We start from the raw sequence: 11,630 nt of genomic DNA on the forward strand, positions 1-11,630 counted from the left end.
ATACGTTATCCTCTAGTTAAGCAAAAGTGTAGAAACATATACAAGTGTACAAACTAATCCAAAGCAACAAACAAAGAAAAACTTCCTGAATACCTGTTAATCAGGTTTTGTTTGTATGTTATTTCTGGAAACCTCTATGTCCAGCTCTTTGGACATGCCATAGGAAAAGGCTGCAACTGGAAACATCACAAATGATGTGAGCAGAATTGAAGGCAAAGTCACTGAGTATGAAATCAAGCCATTATTAAGGTTTTGGGACCTTGTGTCTGTGTCAGGCTTTCATAACAAAACAAACAAAAAAATAGGACCAACAGTCAAACATGGTGGTTGTTTTGTGATGGTCTGGGGCTGCTTTGATATTTCAGGATCTAGATGACCTACTGTCATTGATTGAACCATGAATTCTGCTCTTTACCAGAAAATCCTGAAGTAGAAGGTCTGGCCATTAATTCATACCATAAAGCTCAAGACACTTGTGACAATGATCCTAAACACACCAGCAAGTCCACCTCTGAATGGCTCAAATAACAAGAAATGAAATGAAAGTTCTGGAGTGGCCAAAGTCCAGACTCAAATTTCATTGAGAAGCTTTGAAATAAACAAAATGCTCAAAAACACTTCAGTGTGGCTAAATTAAAACAATCCAGCATAAAAGATCGAGTTGAACTTCTCCACAGTGATGTGAAAGACTGGCAGTGGCACACATGATTTAAAACCTTGATTTTATATTTACCTGGGCTATCTTTCATGTTTTGCTTCATGATCTGAAACATTCAAGAGTGTGAAATATCCAAAAACAAGAAATCAGGAAGGGGACAAATATTTTTTCATTCATCATTCATTCTGTGCAAATGAATGAGTAAGATCACAAAACCCCTGAAATGGAAACAAGCAGCGGAACCTGTTGAATCCATGAATGACGGTTTGATACATGCTCATACTGAAATGTTACTTTCGTTTGTTGGATTTTTACTTTGATTAAAAAAAAACATGAAAATTGGAATACCACCTTAGCAAACGGTGGACTGCTTTGCACTCCTGACAATTCATGTCAGGTGCTCTTGTTCTGGACAGCGAGCTAGCCAGCATCGTATCGAGCAAAAGAGGCAGGTTCATTCATCACTGGCTGGCGCAGTTTGCTCCGTAAATGATACATTGGCAGCTGACAGATGTGGGTCACTTTCAGCCAGAGTGATAATCGGCATCTGCGAATCCATGAGTCTGATGTTGGAGGACTGAAGTAAAGGCTCCAAAGGTGCTGAGGTCCTGCCAAAAGCAGTCAACTTGTACAGTATACTGACAGAGGAGAAATTGGCCCCTTCTTCCCTGAAGACGTTTGACATGACGCAGAGAGAAAGGCGACACACTGGTACGCCTATACATGAAACAGAGCCATGATTAGTTATTAGCAGCACCGGTGCTTTTCCTGCTATGATTAGTCAAAATATTCGCCATGAAAAATGCCTATTAGGAAATAATGGCAACTGTACACTGTAAAACAGGTTTCGTGGCACATATTTACAAAACCCAAACATAATTTATGACAGCGGCTCTCAAATATAGGCCACACTGAGTAGCAGGTTGGAAAAAAGGGCAGTGTGACAGGGTGAAAAATAAGGAGAGTAGTAAAACTTAACGAGCCTTTTTCACAAACATAAAAACATAAAGCGATGCGTTGACGTTTGGATGCCTGTCAAGATTTATTTCTTGGCATTTGATTTATTTTCAGCTGAGAATAACATTTTAAAAAGCAGGTGATTCATAACAATGAAAATATGACCATTTTCCATGTGTGTTTGCTGCCAAGAAGTATTACCAGATGTGATTATATGTTCAACTTATCCTTATTCTATCAAAATAAGGTTCAGTTTGACTGATTTACTAAAAATATTAACTGATTAAACGCTCCTAAAGACTCCTGAGACATTCCAACATTAAAACAACACAGCAGCTACTTTTCCTTTTCATAAGCTCAAACTGCTAATTTCCATGCAGCTTTAAAAGTTCTACATATGCCTGTTTGTATTGCAGCTACTCTTTGGTTAAATGTAAAAAAATATCCACATTAATTACACACTGTGTCTGTAATCTTTCCGTAGCTTGCATATTTAATGGCTTCCTGGATGAAATGACATCAGCTCTGTGTAGGAAAACCAGGCAACTGTGAGCCCGCTCGAACGCAGACTCAAAGCCTATTAGTGACGTTACATTTTCCCCATTGACAAGTTTGGCTTTTGTTAACTGCGACTAATTCATCTCCTGCGCGCAAGCGAAAGACACGCAGAGAACACAACATACACAATGCAGGCACACCAGATTATCCCTCATTTCAACAGGATAACAACTGTCTCTTTATAATAACAACAAAGAAGCAAAGCCACCCCCCTCCCTGGATGCCCTCACTGAAGGATGTGATGGATGCTGTTTTGCATGTAATATTGAATTCACATTCAGGCATGTTTTACTGTAACTTTGTTTGTCAGGTTGAATCTCGTGCAGATCACCTTTGCAAAACCATCAAAAATCCAATGACCCCGTTTCATCTTTAGCCCAGGCTCACTACACAAGGTGCACTGCACAGTTTCCCTTGTATTTTCTCCATATAAGGTTATATTTCCAACCAAGATTAATGTTTGTGTGTTTCTGTTATCATAGCCTGTATGTTCTCTGAAATCGCAATTAGGGTTTTAATAAAAGTACATTTTACAGAATCTCATATCCTCCTGAGATATGAGATTCGTAATATTGTGAATCTCTGTAATTCAACTAAATAAGCTTGATGTAGCAGTTTCCAAAGAACTTGTAATTCCCTGAGAATGAAAGTCCTTGTCATGTATACATTTTTTCCATTGCTTGTTTGATTGGGTCCTAGTATTACAGGATAGATGTATAATGGGTTTACAAATAGGCTAAACATTAAAAAAAATCAGGTAAACTATTAGCCATGTAGTTTTTTTGTATGTAATTTGTATAGTATATTTTTTTTCTCTCATTTCTTTTCTAAATGTACTTGTATATTGTTCACATGTTGAAATAAATTACCAATCAATCAATCAATCAATGTATATTTAAAAAGATGAATAATTTTCACTTAATTTTTTTAATGATGTTTATGCTGCGGTCCTCTGCAAGTAGGGAGTTGCAGTGGGTGCTAGGCTCACTTAGTCCATGTGCGAAGAAAAATTGTGTTTTTTTTCTTCTATTTATCTCTAGCCTACTTTATAGCGGACCATTTAAGCCACTGTTTCGGTGTGCTCATTGCTTCAAATAGTATAGACTTTTGAAGAAACCCTGCAGGACACAGTCCTCTGGACTTTAAATTTTGATAATGGCATCTAATGACGTTGCAGAAGCTCTTCTCTTCTTAGACAGCATTGATTTAATTGATTACACTGCTCTTTTACTGTCGGTGTGAAATGGCTCGAAGACTAACATTTCTGAACTACTTCTGTGGTCATTAAGTGAGTGGCTGGGATGGCTTATCAATACAAGCACAGGAAAAAACAAACTATTTGAGCCAACGGGTGCATTTAAGGTCTACTACACTGATCAATCCAGGTCCAGAGAGAGCCAAATAAAGTCGAGTGCTTACGTCTTACGTCTTCCAACAATTCTCATAAACTCAGAATTAACCCATTAAAAATCTTGAAAAGCAGGTCCTGGTGTGTGGAAACCACTACATTACAGGAATACAGTAATTGGACATTCAGGCTAAGCCTCATGTCTTGAACCGAAGTCAGTGCTCTAAGTCACGAAAACGTGCATAAAAATGCTCATTTATTGTCACACTTAATTATTATAATTAAGAGATTAGACAAGCAACCTTCCAGACAGCTAACAGGAAGCCGGCTAAACAACAACAATAAGCTAATATAACGCCAGCTTATGCCAGCTAAAGCTAGCTTTCAGTGTCATAACAATCACACTTTCTCTGTGAAAAAAGTTTGATTACATTCTCATATGAACGTTTATTCAGTTAGTGACAGTCACTGATCTTAGATCCACTTCATAGAAGGTTTCACTAACACCAGCTAACTGCAGCTAACCTTTTGTACAAACACAGAAGTGCTTACCAACAGAACATTTCAGGCATATCCTCAGTAGCACACCTTAGTATGGCTGTCAATGGTTAGATGTGAGTTTCTCTAACTCACTCATATCCAGTGATGGGAATAACGGCATTACAAGTAACAGCGTTACTAACGGCGTTACTTTTTTCAGTAACGAGGAACCTAACTAATTACTATTCCTGTTGTTACAACGCCCTTACAGTTACTAACAAAAAACGCGGTCCGTTACTCCGTCTGCAGGTTTTACACGCTTACATACAATCGCAGTTACTGTCCCTCTATTTACAAAGGCAGAGGCCTCACGATGTGATTATTTTACATGTAGTTGTTTTTTTTCATGTGTAATAATATTCAACATCGATATCAATACATTTTTCAAAAAATGCCTCTCTGTGCAAAATAAGTTTAAAAACATAAACAACTGTGGGATACTGTTTGTCTGTGATTAAAACCGGGGGAACAAATCGTGGCAGGATGAGCCTGACATTTTTTGTATCTCGCTGTAACTTTACTGTATAAATTATAGTATAGAATGTATATCTCCAAAATGTCAGGAGTAGTTAGTCATTACAAGAAGTGATTGTGAACTAAAAATCACAAATGTGGAATACTGTTTGTCTGTGATTTAAACAGCCCAGCACTGCTCCCAACGAAGGGAAAAGCAATTCTCCAGGGGAGACCTACCTCGGCACTTGTGCAGGTGAAGCCAAAGGGAAGATATGCTTCACCATATTTTCTAGTCATATTTTCAGCGATGCTTCATCTCCTGCTTTGCGTTTCTGTAGGCGCCCCATGCTAGCAGTGTCCAAGCCTTTTGTTTTTTTTCCCCCCTTGTCATGGCCCCCCTTGTCATGGCTCTGCGCCCCCCCTAGGGGGCGGGCCCCACACTTTGGGAAGGTCTGGTCTAAGCACAACACCTGGAGCTAAGGGGGCGCATGAGTGCTGCTGTTTGACTGAGGAAGAATAAAGTAGTCGTGGTAAGCTAATCACATGACCACTTAAAGACAAAGCAACAAGGTGATATATGCCAGTTTTTAAATTGTGTTGATAGGCCACCTAAAACCAGAGTCATGATAAACAATATATACGCAGCGTTTTTTCCTCAATAGTTTCGTCACATTTACAGTCTAAGGACAGCGCTAGCGAGCGCTCTGCTTATGACCCCCCCCCCCCCCCCAAAAAAAAAAAAAAAAACAGGGGAAGTTTTAGTTTAGTTAGTGTGTAGTGTTGTGGATAGTTTTGTGTTGTGTGTCAGAACAATGAGGCGACTGCTGTCTCCAGGTAGAAACAGGAGTGATACACCTGCTGCTGTCAGACCTGCAGGTATCAGGCTGTGATGTTCTCCTTTATAGTGGACAGAAATTATTTTTTTGGAGTGGCACAAATATTTGTGTGGCATCTTATTGAATGCCGAACAGCTGATTGTTCTGTAAATAGTTTTAAATGGTAAATGGAAAAGATAACAGCTTCTGTTAACCACAAGCTGGAGAAATTTACATCATATTGGGAAAACTGGGTCAAATATATCACGTCTCATAGGCCAGATTTTACTATTACAAACCAATAATTATGATGTATGTATATATATTTATAGGATCACCCCATACCAACACATCCGTGTTTTTTTTTTTGTTTGTTTTGTTTTGTTTTGTTTTTTTTTTGTTTTTTTGGGGGTTTTTTTCTTTTTTTAGGTTTGTTAGTTTTGTTTTTTGATTTTCGGATTATGTGATGGTTTCAATTACTTCTATCGTTGTAAGTATTCTTCCCTTATGACTTGGTTGTAAATTAAAATACTATTTCAGTATCTAAGGCAGATAACCTAAGTATGAAGAATGCTTACATGATGTACATATTGTGAATGCCTGCTTTTGAAACCTTAATAAAAATATGAATTAAAAAAAAATAAATGGTAAATGGATGCAAATAACTTTGTTGTTTGCAAAACTTGTGCATAGGATTTTAAAATTGACAATTTATATTTGCATTTAAAGTTATGAAAAATGATTCATTAAACATGTTTGTGGTTGTTACAGTAAAAAATATAACTTTTTCTACTCTGATTTTATGTTTTTTGTCTGATTTTAGATCAATTGTGTTAATACAGTATGTCTAAATGAAAACATGACTGTAAATTCAGACACGTGAGGTTGTGCTGAAAAGGATGATACCAAACAAGGCAAAGTAAATAGTTTTTAAAGGGAAAATGTGGAGGGAAAATCAAAAGTAGTTAAAAATGGCCAATTATACCCTGGACCCCAGAGGGTTAAATGTTTTTTTTTAAAGTAACGCAATAGTTACTTTTCAAGTAATTAAGTACTTTTGGAATATTGTAACTCAGTTACTAACTCAGTTATTTTTTTGAAGAAGTAACTAGTAACTATAATTAATTACTTTTTCAAAGTAACTTGCCCAACACTGCTCATATCAGACTCCCTTCACAGAGTTTTGAAGCTTCGTCCAGAGTAATTAGACGTGGATGCACAATGACAGCTGAGGTGAACAGTAGCTACTGACACCCTCAGATAGCCAAAGACTCTAGGGCTGATCCAGTTGGGAGCCAGTTTGCTACAGTCAGTGGATTCACTACAGATGAACAGCAAGGTTTTTGAGGTGAATCGGAGTAAGAACGTAAAACATTGCAAAATATTTGGTTGACACATCCGTTTTTTAGTCTTGATTTATCGCTAAGTGTTGATATAATTCAGATATGTTAAAATACAGTGTGTTCAAAATCGCTTTTTGCAGAAACACAATAGCCGACCACGACTAGATTACAGTCTGAATGTATGTCTTTGATCTTTCTTGCCTTGAATTGGGAGGATAAAAAAAAATTGAATTTAGTTTACTCAATCTACAAATTACTGAGATCTAGAGGTGACATTGTACACACTGTAGTTTAGTCTACTTCGTCTACTTCAGTCTACTTTGGGTAGAATGTAAACAGTGCTGACAATGCATTACCCTCTATTATATTATACTTGGCCTATTTACTATTCATATATTCATTTACTATCATTAAGATTACTCACTGTCTTGTAATAATACAATTTTTAGTTTTTCTAAGAAAGTCTTGTAATGGATTGAATTATTCCATTCCTTTTAAACACACCATGTATAATGCTCACAGTGATTTTTATACAACTCTCTGGTGAAATGCCAGGAACTTAATTGTCAGCAGTCACCCCTCCATGTGAGAAAACAACAAAGCAAAGCATTATACAGTACATGGGTCCAGAACTCATTAGATGGTCCCTGCATAGAGCAGTACAGACATTAATTCTTCTGCAGAGCCAGTCTTGGGATCTGGACCAGCACACCACTGCTACATCCTGCCAGTCTGTCTCCTCTGATGATCAATAGCGGTGAACAGAAGGCAGCTGGAAGCTCGCTTCTAAAGACTTTTGTAGTGTGCCAACTTATTTTGGTTGGCAATCCTTGATTAGTGTTTAATCTCACTGGCCTTTGCTAAATTCTGCTTATCCTTGATGAAATAAACTGTCAGCTGACAAAAATCACAAGACTGAGCGACATAAATTAAAACATTTTGGATACTATTTAATGTTAAATTAAAGAAGAACTCACTACATTTAGAGCAGCTGCAATAACAAACCCCGTTTTGGGCATTGTCTATTAGAAGGCTGCATATTATACGCTTAGGGGCACATTGTTTATGGTTGGTTAGAGTTGGATGTTAAAATACAGCAAGTTTGTTTCGCTAACAAGAACACACTGCGGGTTTGCTCACTACCAGTTAGTTGGCTGAGTGCGTGCTGGACAATTAAACTGTTAATTAAAATGCTTTTCATAACACCTGAAGAAAAAAAACAAATTATTAGGCTGCAAAGTCATTTAACCCTTTAAAGTGTGTAATGTTGATTCTGCTTTACTTTGTCCTTTTTTGATACTTTAGCCAGACAGTTTTCCTCTGCATGTTTTGTCCAATACCCTGAAGTACCTCAAACCGCTGAGCATCGCAGCTTTTACAGAAAAAATATTTGGAAATGCAAATTAGTCACAGATGAGTCCAGGAAATGAGGTAGCAGTGGTTCTCCTGGCCACCTCCCTGTTCTCCACTTTGCTATCACTGTGTCGTCTGTGTTGCTGATGGTTTTTCCCCTGTGCTCAGATTCATAAAAGATGAGATGAAATGCAGCTTTATTGATCCCAGTAGGGAAATTCTGTCACTGCAGCCGCAACAAAATGGGCTTCAGCAGGGGAAAAGGAAACAATACAAGAGCAAATAAAAAAATATGCATGTAAAAAGACATGCTAAACTACTGCAGAGTTAAAAAACATGTTCAATAATTTTGATGGACTCATGGGAGAAACATAGTTTTAGATTTAGAGAGAACTGATAGAAAATGAAAGAAAGAGATGATAAGACTTTGACTGTGCAACAAGAGCATTGCCAAAGAACCTGTGAATGCCTGCATTTGTTTACGTGCATCATTTAAAGCTTCCAGCCAGCAGGGACCTATGTATCGGTGTTTGGTTAAGTCTAGACGGGGAGGGACACGATCGCTGTAGGCGTACAGCATGCTCCAGCTACCGCTCTCTGCTTTTTGCCTGTCTCCTGCTTTCTTTGTTTCAGAACCTCTCCCCCTCTGTCTCTTTCTTTCTCTGTGTTTAACCGCGTACTGTCTAAATGAGGGGGAACAGAAGCTGCAGAAGTCGGAGACAGGGCGAGTTCAAGAGCCGGAGAGAGCAGCAGACGCGCCAGCTGCCAATCACAGCTGTCAATCAGTGGCCTCATGACACACATCAAAGACTTCTGTAAGCCTTCAGATCTTATTAAGGGAGAACTTATTTCTAAAATGACCACCAGTACACTTGAAAGAGGGGTTCAGTTTAGTAAATATAGCCACAATAACTTGTGTGACCTAGTGTTCCTGAAGAACCGAGCCATCATCGACCACGGGGGTTTATTTTTATCACTTACACATGGGCTGGAGTTTCCAGGAGTTGCTGTCTGGCCCTTCACAGCTCCTGAGCTGGTAGACTTGGACACCATGGGGAAGAAAGCATCACAAGAAAAGAGTTTGTTTCAGCCAGATTTATTCTCTGGTGGTCAGACTAACATGTGACCAGTGGAGAATTGTGCATTTCTGGCAGGGCTTTTAAGGAGAACCTGTTGTTCACATGTTTAATACACTTTGGGATTAAAGTGTGACTGATGAAGGATTGTTGAGGCTAATGCTAGTATTAATAATTTGTATTAATCACATCTAGGGTCACAGGTTAGAGTTTAATTTTTTTCTGGGGCTAAGCTGAAAGATGCTTTGTATTACTTGTTCTTTAACAATGTCATTGTGGTTGAGCGTTCAGTTAAGGGGGATATTATATCCAAATATTCTCATTTTTTTTCCTTCTTATCTTGCAGGGAAACCACTCAGCATTCATACGTTTCCCCGTCACCCTCTCATCTCCCCCGAGCAGCACCTTCTGCTTTAATAATTCACAACACAGTCGATCATTTATAAACATTAAAATTTCACTACCTCTAACTTTGGACCAGGATGTTATTGAAAGTCATCGTAAAGCAAAGAATAAAAAAGTACACACAGGTACAAAAAATAATTACTATCGATGTGTGTTTGACAGCATTGAGGGTGTCCATACTCACACAGGGTTTCTAGAAAGAACTCGTGAAGTCAGTATTTGCATTTTTAGATTAATAAATGGGTAAATACATAATGAATTATTCACCCCAATAAGTATATTCCTACAAATTTACTGGGGTTTGGATCAGTGGGGTTTACGGTGGCCCTAAGAGGCCAAATGGACTGCAACTTAAGAAAACACCAGCAATAAGAAAAACGCTGGAGAAGCACACAAAACACAACGGAAATACGAAAACAGAAAAAAAAACAGATTTCCAAAAGCACTAGGGATGTGTTTCTGGGGAGACAATAACCTGACGGACCAGGTGCAGGAACCCAAAACACTGTAGGCGTGTTTTATCATGATTCATATAATACTGATGACGGATTTTTAGGCTAATAGTTAGGCTAACACACTTACCTCTCATCTTTTGTTTCCTCACAAAACCGATAGATCCTCCACTTCTTTTAAGTGTCTCCCAGCGCAATTCTTAGCATATTTTGGTTCCTGCAACTGGTCCGTCGGGTTATTGTCTCCTCAAAAACACTTCCCTTCTGTTTTTTCCTATTTCCGTTGTGTTTTGTGTGCTTTTGCAGCGTTTTTCTTATTGCTAGTGTTTTCAGTCCGTTTGGCCTCTCAGGACCACCGTAGAGGTTACTGCGGAAGATGGCAAAACTCCCTCGAATGTATACGTGACCTTACAAGTCATTTTAAAATTCTTTGTCTTTAGCTTTTGATATATGAGGATTTGTACATTTGACTTGTTATCAAGGGCTTGGCTATTTTCCCTTTATCCCCCAGCTCTACCACTTCCTATACAGAAGAGATCATTTGCTGCACTACTGAGTCCTTTGCAACCTTGTGCCCTCATTGTCCCTGTAACTGCTTCACAAAACAAACACAATGCAACACAATCTTTTATTTTGTTAATTTTTTGTTTGTCTGCCTTTATTTTCAGTTACAGTTCCTCCTCAGGGCAGAGGATAGCACTGTTACTCAAGTTTTTCTCAATCTTCTGAGATAATTTACTTGGCAGGAGATATTGTGTTTTTGTTCCTTTCTCTTCAAAACACCCCATAAGTGTTCTGCTGGTTTCAAGTCAAGTTTGCCTCTGGCCATGTCATGGTTTTTTATTTTTCCTTAGAAATTCTTGGTCGATTTAGCAGCCTGCTTGAAAATGTTATGATTTAGAAATTTTCCTCCTCTGCCAAACCAGGAGACTTGGGGTTTGGCAGTTGATATGTTGGCGTATCCACAAGCACCCATATACAGGCCTGAATCATCAATTATGATATTGATTATAAAACTTTATTTACAGAAACCTGTTTTCAGATGTAATTGGACAAACTAGCACAAATTTAAATATAAGGTTTGTTTATAATATTTAGATCCTTCGCAGACAGTGATTTCCTGAAGTCTAGAAGCCATGGACATCACCAGATGCTGCGTTTCCTCCCTTGAGATGCTTTGTTAGGTCAGTTGTTACTTACTTGCTCGTCTCCCTGCTTTCAGTACTTGAAAAGCATGCTCTGTCAGGTTGAAAAGTATCCCATTTCTTTTTTCCTTGAGAAACTCTTGGTTTGCTTTTGCTGTTTGCTTTGGTTAATTTTCTCTGTCCAATCAGTTTCTTCAGTGTTTGGCTGAATCTGAGCAGAGAGTATAGCCCTGTATACTTCAAAATTCATCCTGCTGCTTCTATATATGTCCGTGCCATAACATTACCTCCACTGTTTGACAGACAATGTGGTACACCGTTTTCTCTCTTTCTCTTACATTTATTCTTGTTTTATCCACCCAAACATGTTTTTTGTTTGTATTCCAGTACTAGGCATGTTCACCTTTGTCTTCTTGAGTGTAGCCACCTTATTTTCAAACCTCTGTATTTCCTTTCAGGAAGGCACCACATGATTGTTGACCTGAACAATGATGGCCTACCTCTTTGAGACTGCTCTTGGCTTG

This window comes from Diplotaxodon limnothrissa, linkage group LG1 (genome assembly GCF_057381915.1).
Source record: "Diplotaxodon limnothrissa isolate DT_005_m linkage group LG1, D_limnothrissa_male_GT1.1, whole genome shotgun sequence".
NCBI classification, from domain to species: domain Eukaryota; kingdom Metazoa; phylum Chordata; class Actinopteri; order Cichliformes; family Cichlidae; genus Diplotaxodon; species Diplotaxodon limnothrissa.